The 13,370-nt window shown below is 44.0% G+C and overlaps 4 non-coding genes and 1 pseudogene across 4 annotated transcripts; 3 read left to right on the forward strand and 2 right to left on the reverse strand.

The window, feature by feature from the left end:
• Positions 1-2,833: 2,833 nt before the first annotated feature.
• On the forward strand, positions 2,834-2,905 carry TRNAC-GCA. Its single transcript has one exon. It is a non-coding gene; the product is annotated as a tRNA-Cys (tRNA).
• Positions 2,906-3,937: 1,032 nt separating this feature from the next.
• Positions 3,938-4,009, forward strand: TRNAC-ACA. Its single transcript has one exon. It is a non-coding gene; the product is annotated as a tRNA-Cys (tRNA).
• A 3,839-nt stretch (positions 4,010-7,848) lies between these two features.
• Positions 7,849-8,027, forward strand: LOC123326449 (annotated as a pseudogene).
• A 3,059-nt stretch (positions 8,028-11,086) lies between these two features.
• TRNAC-ACA lies at positions 11,087-11,158 on the reverse strand. Its single transcript has one exon. It is a non-coding gene; the product is annotated as a tRNA-Cys (tRNA).
• A 1,589-nt stretch (positions 11,159-12,747) lies between these two features.
• On the reverse strand, positions 12,748-12,819 carry TRNAC-GCA. Its single transcript has one exon. It is a non-coding gene; the product is annotated as a tRNA-Cys (tRNA).
• Between the last annotated feature and the right edge of the window lie 551 nt (positions 12,820-13,370).

The following is a 13,370-nucleotide window of genomic DNA, read 5'->3' on the forward strand; positions in this document are numbered from 1 at the left end:
GGGGCCCGGAATCTCGCACCCCTCAGCCACTAGTCCGTTAAAATACTGTCACCACTCCAGGCAACCTGTGACCTGCTGTCTGTGTTCGCAGACTAGGTTTCATTTTCTAGAATTATATATAAATGGAATCAGAGCATATGTACTCCCCCCCCCCCGCCCGCCTTTTTGTTTGTTTGTTTTTGGTCTGGCTTCATTTACTCAAGATAATTATTTGAGATCTGTCCCTACGGTTCTGAGTATTAATAGCTCCTTCGTTTTTATCCATAAGTATTCCATCCGAGGCCCACACTGCCCTTTATCCTTGCACCTGTTGATAAATGCTTGAGTTGTTCTCAGTTTTTGGCTTTAGAATTAAGTTGCTGAGAACCTTCATGCACTAGCGCATGGCTGAGTGCCTTCATTTCTCTCAGGGAAGTCCTTGGGAGTATAATATCTCGGTCGTATGGAAGGTGTATGCCTCGCCTTTTAAGGAGCTGCCAAACGATTCCCCAGGGTGGCCGCAGCCGCTCCACACCCTGCCCAACACTGCTCACCGTCCGTCTTGTGGACTTACGTTCTAGCACAATGTAGTCTCTCATCGTGGTTTTAATGTTTATTTCCCTCATCACTGCCGATGTCGAGGGTATTTTTATGTGCTTGTTGCCATCGTATGTTTTCTTTGGTGAAGTATCTTCTCGGATCCTCTGTCCATTTTTTTCATTTGGCTTGTTCGTTTTCTTAGGGTTGAGTTTTGAAGGTTCTGTCTGTTGGTGCAAGTCCTGTATCAGATAAGTGGCTTGCAAATACTTCCTCTCCGTCCGTGACTTGCTTTTTCCTTGTCCTAACAGTGTCTTTCAAAGAGCACAGGTTCTTAATTTTGATGAAGTCCAGTTTATCGGGTGAGCTTTTGGTGTCATATTTAAGAAATTTTCGCCTAACTCGAAGTCACGCCACCAGCTCTCAATCTCAGAAGGAAACTGGTTTTCTTTAATGTTGGCAATATGACACATCAGTAAAAACTTTATGAAATTTTCTATGTAAAAGCCCAAATATTTCTGGGTTTTGGTACGACAATGAGGAAGTTGTCAGCCCTTCCCCAACACGATGCAGCAGGAGAGGTGCCCCTTGAACACCGTGTGTAACAAACGGGTCAGGGAGCCCCTCGTCCTGTCCTCTCTCCCCGCTGCTGCTGTGACCCCGTTCTGCCAGAATTCACTTCCTCACGTTGACCTCACAGCCCTGTGCTTAGAACGCACATTTCTTGCTTTCCTGGGACATTTCACATTCTGGCTATTTTTGCTTATGGTTTCTTTCTTAGCGACCACGGTTAACGAGAACAGTGTCGGGGAACCGTCCCTTCCCAGCGCCGGACCTCAGCAGTTCCGCCTCTCCCACATACTGTCCTCCTAGAGTCTGCTCTCCTGTCTCCCTTTCTGGCCACCTCCCATGGGGCCAAGCCCAGCAAGACGCTTCTCTCCCCGGCACCCCTGTCCTGCCAGCCCCGCGGCGCACACCCTCGGCGGCTTCAGCGTCTCAGGCCTGTTTCCAAGCCTAGCTGCTCAAACCAGTCTCCTTCCCCGAGGGGACTGGAGTGGCGGGCTGGCGGCACGGGTGTGGGAGAGGAGCCTGAGGGCTGGGAGCCCATGGGGAGCAGGGCCAGCCGGCAGCCTCACCACCAGCTTTCTGTCAGGGGAAGGAGCCCGCGAGGCCGGGCTCACCTGGGTTCACACAAGCTCTCCGCCGAGGCCGGGGCCAGGGACCAGTCAGGGGCCAGTTCCTGCTCGCTGGTTGCCACCTCGTTGCCCTCCAGTCAGTCGGAACTAAAAATATCAGCTCCTTGGGTCAGTGGACCAGTGGACCCACTGGAAGGAGCCTGTGGTCAATTTTGGTGTGTCCCGGCGGCCTGGAGAAAGGAGGAGAGCTCAGAAAGTATGAAATCACTTCAGGTGCAAGGTGACTTGGCGCAGCACCCCAGGCTCTAGGGCCTTCCTCAGTATTTCTGAACAAAAGAGCTACTTCCCTAGAGTCCTGTGAGCGCATAGACTGTAGGGAAGGCTGCTTCTGTGGGACAAGGGAGGGGGCGGGGAGGGCACTGGGAAGGGTTGGTAAGGTCTCAGACCCTCTTTTGGCTTCTCCATCCCTGGGTGGGGCTGAGGTGGGAGGAGCTTCCTTGGGCTGTGTCCCCCACCAGTGCAGCCCCTCGCCTGGCCACCTCCTCATTCCCCGCTGCTCACAGCACACAGAGCTGCCTGCATCTGCTGGGGAGTCTTGGAAGCCACCGTTTCCACGCCCGGGGCTCACAAGCAAGCTGTCACAGTGTTCCACCCCTCCTCAGCTGGGTTTTCTCCTTGAGCAGGAATCTGGAACTGGTCCACCTGATTCCTCCACAGGATTCAGCAGGTTAAGTGGATGAGCATATGGTGGAAAGGGAGAAAGGGGGTCCTCTGTGTCTCCGGGTGTGGTGCCAGGACCAGGTTCTTGTCCCAGACCTGCTCCTCCATCCGTGCAGAGACCTCTCTCCTCAGCACTGCAGTGCAGGGAGCGGGAAGAGGACCAAGGCTCTACTCGGATGGGAAAGCCAATGACTGCCCACCACGGCAAAGACGGAACAGGGGTGGCAGAGGTAAGTGAGCCAGAGGGGGAGGAAGAGGAAATGGAAGGAGAGGGAAGGATGAGCCGGGCCTGTAGAAGCTGGTTAGTAGGTGTTTATATGTGGATGAATGAGTGAGTGATGATTGGGAGAGCAGGGCTGTCATGGGGCAGGCTGCCTGCTTCCAGGAACTTGTCTGTAGCAGTCCAGAAACAAGGCAACTGCACAGCTCAAGGGGTGCAATTAAGGTTTAAAGGCAGGCGTGGGGGTATAGCTCAGGGGTAGAGCATTTGACTGCAGATCAAGAGGTCCCCGGTTCAAATCCGGGTGCCCCCTTGCTAAAGTCACTTTTGGCTGTGAAGTAGTAAATAAGAAGGAGGCAAATAATTCTGATGCTGTCTGTGCCTGGGTTCTGTTCTGTCCTCATCTCTAGGATTGGACAACAGGGAGGGTGGTTGTGAGGGTTCCTTGAGGTCAAGCTGGTCAGGCTGTGTCACAGGCTTTCCCCAGCAACAATGTCTGGGAGTAGCCTCATTGCCTTAGCAGGAATCCAGACTTCCAAAATGTTTCCTGGCTTGATGAACACGCCTTCCTTGTGATCTCAGTCTCAAGCCTCACTGATCTCCAGACACACTTGACCCACTTTTTAAAAACATTTTGGTTCTTATTCCTCCCCTGGCCTTCTTCTTCCTTGGCCTCCCTAGCTTCTTCTTCGTTTTAGCAGGGTCCTGCTTGTCCATTTCCTCCAGGAAGCCCCTCCTGACTTCCTAGCAGCATAGCTTCTTACTCCCTGTTCTCACAGCTCTCTGCTTGGACTTCTGCCACTCTGTGGGAACACCTTGGTTCGTGGGTTTGTCTCCTGCTTGGACTAAGACTCTTTGAGCAACAGGGATAATGTTTTATTAGTCTGTGTCCTCAACATGAATGACAAAGCCTGGCGCCTATCATGCTCCAAGAGGGTTTGTTGAGTGAATAAATGAATGAATGAAACAATGAGCACCCTCCTGGGGCTTGGAGTATGGAGGAGGCTCTCCCTGGGCTGAGCGTGAGGTTCACTTAAGGCCCAGAAGCAACCACTGTTGTTCTGATGACTATGTGCCAGCCTCGGCAGAAAGACTAGTACAGACTTGAATGATCTTTCCAGGTGTGAAGGTTGATGCCATTGCTACTGCTTGGGGAAGAGAGCAGGAGAGAGGGGGACTAGTTAAGGTTGAGAGGGGAAGACAGGAAAGTGGACTACAGTGGAGGAGGCTTGCCACCTCCTGGGACATGCAGAAAAAAACCAGCAAATTATAGACACAGAGGTCCTGTACTACACAGAGTGCAGTGCGTGGGTGAAAAGGTGATAATGAGAAGCAATAAACAGGAGGGGGTATAGCTCAGGGGTAGAGCATTTGACTACAGATCAAGAGGCCCTTGGTTCCAATCCAGGTGCCCCCTTTCTTTTTAAATTACTGAAGCGGGTGCTGGCATTTCTGCCTCTTCTCCCCACATAGAACCATTAAACGAATGCTCTTTGTCCTGGGATAAAAATTCAGTATCTGCACCAGGACCAGCTCCCAGAATCTTACCCTAAGCATCATCCAGACAATAGCTACTGGGGTCACATTTCACCGAAGAGGCTGATGAAGTTGGCTCAGTCCCCTCCTACCTACCTGGAGACTCTTGCCCTTCATGGCCTGTGGGGAGACTTCACTTCCTTTCTCTTAATGTCTCATTTTCTCAACCTTGTTATAATCTCCAGAGAGAAGACTATCTCTTTGTTCTTACTGCTACCACTTGTGAAGTGTGGATATGCATCTTCCTACTTCCCAGAAGTGACTGTAAGAGTTAGCATATCAAAAGCAGAGCGTCTGTCCTCCCCCTGGGAATCTCTCAGAGAGGCTGCCTCCACCACACAGTTAGACCACTTGATTCTCCCTTCTCCCTCTTTTGTGTCTTACCACTCTTTCTTTTTTAACCTGCATCAGTATTTCCTTGGTGAGAATGCCTAGAAGTAGACCCTAATTTATATAATAATTTTTAAAAATTTAGTCAAAAGATTTAAAACATATAATGGTATAAAGAATCCTGCAGAGGAATTTCCATGTTCCTTAATGAAGAAGGTAATTTGAACCAATCTTTCCTATGAGGACAAATAAAAAAGCTGGGAAAATATTACAAACATCTCATCAAAAGCCTCAGAGGGCCAACTAGTTAGATAGGAAATACAAAGTGGAGATTCAGAACAAATGGGAAACAGAAAGATAAAGCTCCACATGAGAGGCTGCTTTGGCCCTGACCATGGTTTTCAGTCCAAGAGAGGCAGCGGAGAGGCTAAGTGAATTTCTGGAAGTCTCTCAGGACCAGGGGGATAGAAGTCAGAATTCTGGGCCCACTAGAATAGGGACACAGGTAAAACCAACTCTGGCTTTGGGCTAGGACCCTGAGGAGGAAGGGTGAACTGAGCAAAAACAGTCCCTGAAAGAATTTGGGGCTGGTCTTTGTGACATCTGGATGGCCCAGAAAACTCAAGCCTTGAAATTATATTAAGATATCCTGACTGCTAGAGCCACTCAGATACCCGGAAAAAGCAAATGAAGGATACTATCATCTCCACCTGGCTTCAGATTAGTTCTACAAATACATTTTTTAATACAGTGTTCAATATGTAGTCAAGAATAACTATGTACACAATGAGGCAAAAACCACCAATGAAAATCAATAGAAACAACAGACCACAGAACTAAACACAGGGACTTTTTGTATTAGAACCGCCAGAAACACACTGTAAAAAAAAAACAATGCTTGCTGTTTTCAAGAAGATAAGAGACAAGCTTGAAAATTTCAGTAGGAAGCTGGAAAGCATAAGAAGTAACTAAGAAGATGTGAAAAGAGAACAAAGAAATTTTGTATCTAAAAATCAATAACTAAAATTAAAAATTCAATGAGTATGTCCATGTTATAGTCAGTGAATGATTTCAGCCAAAGAGAAAATCGGTGAATTAGAACATTGGGATGAAAAAGCATCCATTATAAAGCATGCAGACAAAAGCACAGCAAACACAGAATAGAGAGTAACAAATCTAGAGGATACAGTAGGAAGGTCTAGTGTACATTTAAATGGACTCCTGGAAGAGAAAATGAGAGAATGAAGTAGAGGCAATATTTGAGGAGACAAAGGCTAAGACTATTTTGCAACTTAGGAAAGACATTAATGCTGACATTCAAGAATCCCAGTGAATCTCAAACGTAAGAAACAAAATTAAATCCATACCCAGAGTTACTGTAGTAAAACTGCAGAAAATCACAGACAAGAAACTCAAAAGCATCATAAAAAGAAGACACATTATTTTCAATGAGGTCCAATGAGATTGACAACTGAGTTTTCTAGAGTAACAATGAAAACCAGAAGGCAGTGGAATTGCATCTACTGAAATACTGTTAACATAAAATTCTGTACTCAGGTAAAATATCCTTCAGGAGTGAAGGTAAAATAAAGACAATTTCAGACAAATAAAAACTGAAATAACTCATCCATAGCATGCATGCCCTCAAGGAAATTCTAAAAGGTATATTCTAAGCAGCAGGGAAATGATTTGGATGGAAGGACAGATGTAGTAAGGAAGACAGAGGCCAAGAAATAGTAAATATCTGAATAAATTTAAGTGAACATTGACTGTATAAAAAATAACAATAATGAGGTTAACACAACTTATGGAATAATGTAAAAGACAAAAACTGCATATAAGTTGGGAGGAAAGTAAGTGCAGTTGAAAGTATTCTAAGGGGAGTCTGGGTGGCTCAGTCTCTAAGCATCTGCCTTCGGCTCAGGTCATGGTCCCAGGATCCTGGGATTGAGCCCCGCATCGGGCTCCCTGCTCAACAGGAAGCCTGCTTCTCCCTCCCCCACCCCCCTGCTTGTGTTCCCTCTCTCGCTGTGTCTCTCTCTGTCAAATAAATAATTTTAAAAAAAAGTATTCTAAGATGCTGGGGCACCTGGGTGGCTCAGTTGGTTAAGCGGCTGCTTTTGGCTCGGGTCGTGATCCCAGGGTCTTGGGATTGAACCCCACATTGGGCTCCTTGCTCAGTGGGGAGCCTGCTTCTTCCTCTGCCTGCCACTCCGCCTGCTTGTGCTTGCTCTTCCCCGCCCCGTGTCAAATAAATAAATAAAATCTTAAAAAAATTGTAAACAAAAAAATTTTTTTTAAAGTATTCTAAGATGTTTGTATTACCTGTGCAGAAGATAAATCCACTGGTTAACCACAGACTTTGAGAAATAACTATGCATATGGAGTTTGTAGCATAATCACTAAAATAGAAGAAATAGCATTTATATTTTTCAAACCAGTAGGGAAAAATAATAGCATTATAAAAATCTCAGTCAAAAAAAAAAAAAAGGGAGAAAGAGAGAAAAACATAAATAAGCACTATAAATTGAAAGCATAAAATGAGGTAGACTTGAATACAAATACATCAGCAATTACACTAAAAGTAAATAAATTAAATGCCCCAGTTTAAAAGACAGAGATTATCATACTGGGGTTAAAACCAACCAACTATATTCTATTTACAAAAGACATCATCTAAAATTTGGGATACAGAAAGATTGAAAAGTAAAAGGATGAAAAAATAAATGATTGGCAACACATTAACAAAAAGAAAGCCGGTGTAGCTTACTATCAGACAAAATAGTCTTTAAAACATGAAATATTGGGGCGCCTGGGTGGCTCAGTTGTTAAGCATCTGCCTTCGGCTCAGGTCATGTTCCCAGGGTCCTGGGATCGAGCCCCGCATCGGGCTCCTTGCTCTGCGGGGAGCCTGCTTCTCCCTCTCCCACTCCCCCTGCTTGTGTTCCCTCTCTTGCTGTGTCTCTCGCTGTCAAATAAATAAATAAATAAATCTTTAAAAAAAAACAAAACATGAAATATTACTAGAGATAAAAAGATAAATTATTAATAACCAAAGGCTGAATTTAACAGGAAGATGTAAAAATTCCTGATTTTTATGCTTCTAGTAATATAGCTTCAAAATATGCAAGGCAAAAACTTGACAGAATAACAAAGAGAAATAAACATACCTAGAATTAGAGTGGAAAATTTTTATAAACCTTTTTCATTAATTAACAGAAGGGACAAAAACATTATGAATAAATAAAAATTTTTAGTTTCTTTCCCCTCTAGGTTTATTGAGATACAATTGACAAATAGAATTGTAATATATTTAAAGTGTACAATGTATGATATGATTTACATATACATTGTGAAATGATTACCAAAATCAAGTCAATTAACACACCCATACTTACTTGGCAGGGGAGATACCATGATCATGAAGTTGGTTTTTCCAGGGTGAGGCTCATTCATTGCAATCCAGATGTGCTGACCCCTGTGATTTCCCCAAATGTGGGAAACTCGACTGCATAATTTGTGGTAGAGGGGACTGAAAAAAAAAGTTAATTAACATACCATCACCCCACATAGTTACTTGTGTGTGTGTGTGTGTGTGTATGCTTAAGATCTACTCTCATAGCAACTTTCAAGTTTACAATACAGTATTATTAACTATAGTGTCCATGATGTACATTAGATCTCTGGAACTTATTCACCTTATAACTGAGTTTCTACCCTTTGACCAACATCCCCCCATTTCTTCCACTCCTCAGCCCCTGGCAATGACCAATCCACTCTCTGTTTCTGGATTTGACTTAAAAATTTTTTTTTTCACATATAAGTGATACCATACGGTATTTACCTTTTTTTTTGTGGGGGGGCGTTCCTGGCTTATTTTGCTTAATACAGTGCCCACCAGTTTCATCCATGTTGTTACCGATGGCAGGACTTCCTTCTTTCTAATGGCTGAATAATATTCCACTGTGTGTGTGTGTATGTGTGACATTTTCTTCATCTATTCATCCATTGATGGACATTAAATCAGCATTTAGAGAAATACTTGTAGCTTTGAGCAATATGCTGGAAAAGAAGAATAGAAATAAACTAAAAATCCATCTCAAGAAGTTAGAAAAACTGGATAAAAGAACACTATGAGAGAAGAAAGAAAAGAGCAGAAATTAATGAAATAGAAAACTAGCACACAATAGACAGGATTAACAAAGCCAAAAGTTGGTTTTTGAAAAGAAAAGATTGACTAACCTTTCATGAAACTGATTTAAGAAAAATAAACAGAGACAAATAAACCTATATCAGAAATTAAAAAGCAAAACTGCAGATTCTTTAGACTTTAAAATAATGATTATTTAACATTATGAAAAACAATATACAAAAAATTTAAAAATCTAACAAACATGAACAAAGAACTTAAACTGTGTGGCAGGTATGATTTTATGTACTTTAAAAATGTTAATTTTTATTTTATTAATGTTAATTTAATTTTCATAACATCTCCACAAATGAGGCATTATCACTGTGCTCATTTCTATAATCATGCCCTTTTTATATATGGCAAAACTGAGGCTAAGGGAGTTAATCGATTTCAGTAAGTCCACTCAGAGCCCAGAATTTGAACCCACGTATTATGTGTTAAGCGTCCAAAGACTTTGCTACTATGCTATGCTGAAATTGAGCAAGAACTTAAAAAATACTACAACTTAATAAAGCTGACACACACAAAAAAATAGAAAAGCTGAATAGTCCTCTAAGTTTTAAGTAGTTACTTTATTCAAACTGTTATTTGAAACTTTTTCACAAAAATTTCAGGTAAGATGGTTTTACTGCTGAGTTTTGTCTCATCCTTAAATAAGCAGTAATTATTTTTACATAAAAATCTAAGAATAGAAAAGATATATACATTCTATAACTCCTTTTACGAGATTAGCACAATCTTGATACCAAAACCCAACAAGGACAGTATAAAGAATGCATAGGCCAATCTCACTCATAAACATAGGTACAAAAAATTAAATTATTATCTAACAGAATTGACAAATGTATAAATCTGATATATATATATATATATATATATAGGATAGGACTTCATGACTAAGTTGGATTTATATCTGGAATCCAAAGTATGTTTAATTTTACAAAAAGCAATAAGTGTAATTCACCATGTAAATAGACTAAAAGAGGAAAAATCATATGATTATCTCAATAGATGCAAAAAGGGGGTTTGATAAAATTTCACATCCATGATAAATTTTTTTTTTGCACACTAGAAATTGAAGAAAAATTCCTTAATTTGATAAAGATCACTTAGAAAAAGTATAGTTCACGATATGTACTTAATGGTAAAATGTTGAGAGCTTTTCATTTGAAATCAGAATGAGTCAAGATATTTACTATTAACACCCTTATTCAACATTACACTTGAGGTCCTAATCGGTACAATAAGGTAAAAAAAAAAATCTTAAGGCCTGGAACAAGGGAAATAAAACTTGCAAAGTACTTAGACGGTATGAGCATATACATAAGAAATTGAAAAGAATCAACAAAGAAATTATTAGAATTAATGAGTGTTTAGCAAGACTACCAGCATATACCCTGCATTCTTTTATCCCCTTTTGCCTGGCAAAATCACAACTTTTGAAATGATACACTAGAAATTTCTGCTTTCAAATCTTAAAGTTCTAATGTTAATATTTTTATCCTCCTCACAAATTACATAAAGATACTTTAACTCTTATCACTCTGTTCCTTGTATGTTATTGTTAACCAGTATTTTAGTTTTATCTTTTTTTTTTTTTTTAAGATTTTATTTATTTGACAGAGAGAGACACAGCAAGAGAGGGAACACAAGCAGGGGGAGTGGGAGAGGGAGAAGCAGGCTTCCCACGGAGCAGGGAGCCCCATGCGGGGCTTGATCCCAGGACTCTGGGATCATAACCTGAGCCAAAGGCAGACGCTTAACGACTGAGCCACCCAGGCACCCCAGTTTTATCTTTTTAAAAAAACTTTATAAATTATACATTAGCATTGTGTTATATGGTCAATGATTTTTTAAGATTTATTTACATATCTTATATTTTCTTTTTTCAACATTCCTTTTTTTGTCTCAGATCTCCCATTTTGGGATCACTTCTCTTTTCCCTAAAGTATATATTTAAAATTTGCTTTAGTGAGAGTCTGTTGGCAGTAAACTCTCTCAGCTTTTGTCTGTTCTTGAAGAATAGTTTGGCTGGGAATAGAATTCAAAGCTGACTGTGATTTCCTCTCAACATATGGAATGTGTTATTGTACTGCTTTCTGGCTTCCTTTGCAACTGTTGGTAAGTCATACAGCAGTTGAAATATTGTCCTTTTATAGATGATCTCAGATTTCCTTCTGGCTACCTTCAAAGGACAGAGTCCTCACCCTCGGCCAGGAGACCAAGTACACACTGGTGAGTGCAGGGACCAGGTGAGGGGAGTGTGGGGAGATCAGAGGAGGGGACAAACACACCACCTGAGCAGAGCTGCCGGCTTGGGTGTGATCTCTGCTTCTTCACCCTTTGCAAGAAAACTCAGAACCCAGATTCAGCAAGAGGAGAGGAAATTGGAACTTCTTTACCACCACCACCACCACCGCTAGTGGCTAAAATGCCAGGGGGCACCCAGATTTGAACTGGGGACCTCTTGATCTGTAGTCAAATGCTCTACCCTTGAGCTATACCCCCTGCTATACCAGTGAGATCCAATTAATACCCTTTCCCTGTGCAGCCACACCCAGAACTCCCACCCCGGATGGCCCCTTCAGCACGGAGGCTGAGTTGCAGGACCTGCTTTACTGCTAACTCATTTCCCTGCTTTAGAAGAAGCGGCAGCAGGTTGCTTTCTCCCCCAGCTGGGCAACCTCTCCATCTTCAGGTCCTGTGCGAGAGCAGTAACTTGGGAAGCATTCCCTGACAGCTGGAAGGATCTGTCATAACATCTGTATTGTGGTTTTTGTGCTGAGCACCTGAAAACAGACTCAGAATGCCCAGAATGCGCGCCACTTGAAGGGTAGAAGACACACGGACTGGCGGTGGGTCAGAGCCCTCCACACAATGCTACACCCTCGGATGCAGCCAGAGCCCTCTCTCATCGCCTCAGCTCTCCACGTAGTCAACCCTTAAACTGCTGGGTGAGATGAGCCACCTGAAGAAATGACTGTCCCTAGGCTCCAAGTCCCCCTTTCTGGGCTCTGCCCCACGATGCTGGCTCTGGGACTCTGTAAACCACGCTTATCCTTTGCCGGGTGGCTTCCCGGTTGGTCCCCCGTAGGGCTCTTGGAGGGAGACGGGAAGGTGGGAGCCGGACCAGGCACCTGTTCTGCCTGTGGTGGTTCCTGTCGGGGTCACCTAGCAGCCACAGCCTGTCCCAGGAGCAGCCGTGATTGCCACCTGCAGTTTGGTGCTCGCAGGACCCACCTTGCCATGGCTTTTCGGGGACACCAGTGCCTCCTTAGGGAACCGAGGCCAGGATCTGCAGAGAATCCCCCCACGCCCGTGAGATTTCCCAAGTTCCTCCTCCTCTCTTTGTTCCCCCGGCCCCGGAGCCCGAGCCGCTTCTGACAGCTACCACCTCCGTGAAATTCAGTCCCTCCTTTTCGTCTGTCAGTTCTTCACGTTCTGGTTGTTATGGGTCGAATCTCCAAAAAGATCTGCTGAAATCTTTCCCTTGGTACCGCAGGATGCGACCTTACTTGGATGGGGCCATGGGGGAGACAGCTAGCTGGGGTGAGGTCATGGTGGAGAGGATTGGGGCACAGTATGACCGGGTCCTGGTAGGAAGAGGAGAGACACACACAGGGAGACGACAGCCAGGGAGGACCCTCCTCTTCAGAGAGGGTGTGCCCTGCCCCAACCCCTTGATTTCCGCCTCGGGGGCCCCAGAGCGGTGCGCCAATACCTTTCTGTTGTTTTAAGCACCAGCTTGTGGTACTTTGTTACAGCAGCTTTAGGAAACTGATATACTCGTTAACGATTATTTATATTAAATTCTCTGCTAAAATAACGGAGGCATCTTTTGCCTCTGGACTGGACCGTGGATGATGCTGAAATTGGGACCATTGTGGCTCTGGGGAAACACACCCTCAAAAAGGACATTTAGGATGGATTTGGCCTTGTCCTTGGTCTTCAAGGCGGTGCTGAGTCTATGGAATGACTGTTAAGTGTGCTGGTTCGTAGGCTCAAGCCAGCCTCGTCCTGTCTGGGGTAGTAGAGGACAGTGGCTATTCAACTCAATTTTGTCATTTCAGGTGAAGAAGGAAAAAGCAGGTTCTTGAAGGGGGCACCTGGATTTGAACCGGGGACCTCTTGATCTGCAGTCAAATGCTCTACCACTGAGCTATACCCCCTCCTGTTAAAGAAAGTGTAATTAATAAACTTACACTTCCACACACAGGCTGCTCATTCGGACTCACCACAGAACTGCTAGGTCTGGGCAACTATAAACGCAGCCTCTCATGCCATAACTATCTTCCTTTTCCAAAAAGGCACCATCCCTTCTCGGCACCAGCTTGGAAGATCCCTGAAGTTTCCATCTGAGACCACAACGTCTGTACCTGGCTTGGTATTCTGGCAGAAAGTGAAGCCCCGGGGTAAGGTGCTGCCCACTGAACGATGACTAGAATGTTCATTGTCAGCTTCTCCATGTTAGTCCTGCACGAATTTACCTTTTGATATAAGCGAATTGATCCTTTCTAGTTTGTGATTTGGGGGCGGTGTCGGGATGGCGTCGGGATGGTGCCTTGAGTGTTTGGGACAGATGCGGTGCGTGTGCTGGTTCTGGTGGAAACAGACTGGCCCCCAGCGCTGGGTGCTGGCGGTGGGTGTGGGTGTTTCTTCAGCACGCCAGGTCTGCAGCTCGGCTTGGGGCATTGTTCCTAGAAAGCTTGCCTGGAGTCTC

This window comes from Neomonachus schauinslandi, chromosome 12 (assembly GCF_002201575.2).
Source record: "Neomonachus schauinslandi chromosome 12, ASM220157v2, whole genome shotgun sequence".
Taxonomy (NCBI): Eukaryota; Metazoa; Chordata; class Mammalia; order Carnivora; family Phocidae; genus Neomonachus; species Neomonachus schauinslandi.